Raw genomic sequence first — 2500 nt, forward strand, 5'->3', positions numbered from 1 at the left:
TAATATACAACATGCATAAAGTGCTTGCTATGAGTTGACAACAGTAATTCATAAATTATATTATCTTGTGTTTACACATTACTGTACTCACCTGATCACGTCCATCCAATAGAAATGGTAAAAAGTGACAGACAAGAAAATGACAAAAACATTGTGAGATCAGAGAACATGAACATCTCAATTGTCACACTCACCGATGACTTTAGAAAAAGAAACAAAATACCACTTAGTTAAATTAAACAGTCACTCCCATTGTGTCACATCACACAATAATAAACACAAACTTATTATTCTAATCACACAAATATTTATCAAAACAACATCATAACATTTCAATAAATCCTTAATGTCTATCATGCTGTTCTTAACCTTAGTAAAGCACAATTAAAAAGTTTGTCATATCCATTCACTGGATCTACTGTCTACTGCTTCCAACATTTCTTTATGCAGCCATGCTGTATGTGTTTGTACATGCTTTACTTGCTCAAAAACTAAAATTTTGTCTTAGTAAAGCAAAAACCATGTCACTACTATATATAATTCAAAATACATGTAAAACATGTGGAGACACTAATCACTATGAAAAACTGATTTGCAACATTGCTGTAGAATACTCTGTGGAAAAATCTCTATCGCACCATTATCATCAGTCAACAATGTCAGAATGATAGCAATTAAAATAGCCTTGCAAGTATATACAATCGTACACGTGTGTGTGTGTGTGTGTGTGTGTGTGTGTGTGTGTGTGTGTGTGTGTGTGTGTGTGTGTGTGTGTGTGTGTGTGTGGTGTGTGTGTGTGTGTGTGTGTGTGTGTGTGTGTATGTGTGTGTGTGTGTGGTGTGTGTGTGTGTGTGTGTATGTGTGTGTGCGCACGTGCGCGATAGCTCAGTTGGTTAGAGAGTCATCTTATGGAGTGTTTACATCCGGGACCTTAAAGGGTCGTAAGTTCAAGTCACAGTGATGGCGAGCTATGGCATAAGTTCCTTAAGCAAAAAACTAACACACATTTGCTTCTCTCGACTCAGGAGTATAAATAAGTACCTGGTCATTGACTGGGGTCCTAAGCGGCCATCGGCTGTGACGTGACATTAGCCACTGGAGCCTTGGTGAGACTTCGGGTGCTCACACCACAGTTGGCTTCACAAGTCGGTGCTCCTGCGAGTGCCCGGCCCAGATCCAGAAGTTTGCTAGCGCAGGCCAAGAGTTCCCTGAGTAGCACACAGGGCCCAGATAAACAGCTGGGGGCGTAACCTAAGAGAGGCAGCTCCTGACATTTAAGATTTTTTAGGTGTGTGTGTGTGTGTGTGTGTGTGTGTGTGTGGTGTGTGTGTGTGTGTGTGTGTGTGTGTGTGTGTGTGTGTGTGTGTGTGTGTGTGTGTGTGTGTGTGTGTGTGTGTGTGTGTGTGTGTGTGTGTGTGTGTGTGTGTGTGTTTACGTGGTGCAATAACTCAGTTGGTTAGAAAGGCATCCAATAGAGTGCATACATCCAGGACATAGCAAGATTGAAGGTTCAAGTCACAGTAATGGCAAGCTATAGCATAATCCGCTTGGGCAAGAAACTTACATACAATGGACTCTCTCAACTCAGGAATATAAATTAGCACCCAGTCTTTGAATAGCACACTAAGCGGCCATGAGCTGTGACATGATATCAGCACTTGGGCTCCAAGTGAGACTAGAGGTGCTCTTACCACAATTGCCTTCACAAGCCGTTGCTGCTGAGCACCGCACACAAGCCCACTGTTTTAAGTGTGTGTGTGTGTGTGTGTGTGTGTGTGTGTGTGTGTGTGTGTGTGTGTGTGTGTGTGTGTGTGTGTGTGTGTGTGTGTGTGTGTGTGCTTGTGTGGTGACATAACTCAGTTGGTTAGGAAGTCATCCAATAGAGTCCGTACATACGGAACCTAGCAGGGTTGAAGGTTCAAGTCACAGTATGGCAAGCTATAGCGTAATCTGCTTGGGCAAGAAACTTACACACAATAGCCTATCTCAACTCAGGAATATAAATTAGCACACGGTCTTTGAATAGCAGACTAAGTGGCCATAAGCTGTGACATGATATCAGCACTTGGGCTCCAAGTGAGACTACCGGTGCTCACACCACAATTACCTTCACAAGCCGTTGCTGCTGAGCAGTGCACACAAGCCCAGCTGTTATAAGTGTGTGTGTGTGTGTGTGTGTGTGTGTGTGTGTGTGTGTGTGTGTGTGTGTGTGTGTGTGTGTGTGTGTGTGTGTGTGTCGCAGTGGAGCAGATGATAGAGTGTTGGTTATGAGATACGAGATGTTATATTCCGTGATGAGAGTTGAAGGTTCAATCGTGGTGGAAGCGACACTTTCGCAGTTTCCTTTAGCAACACTCACTTACACTTGCTTCTCTCGACTCAAGAGTATAAATGAGTACCTGGTCATTGACTGGAGTGGACAAGACCGCTGGCTTGGCAGCAACATCATGCAGCAGACAGATACGTGTGGGCTTTGGTGTCCAGTCCCAAAGCTGCGCCA

This window comes from Corticium candelabrum, chromosome 11 (genome assembly GCF_963422355.1).
Source record: "Corticium candelabrum chromosome 11, ooCorCand1.1, whole genome shotgun sequence".
Classification (NCBI taxonomy): Eukaryota; Metazoa; Porifera; class Homoscleromorpha; order Homosclerophorida; family Plakinidae; genus Corticium; species Corticium candelabrum.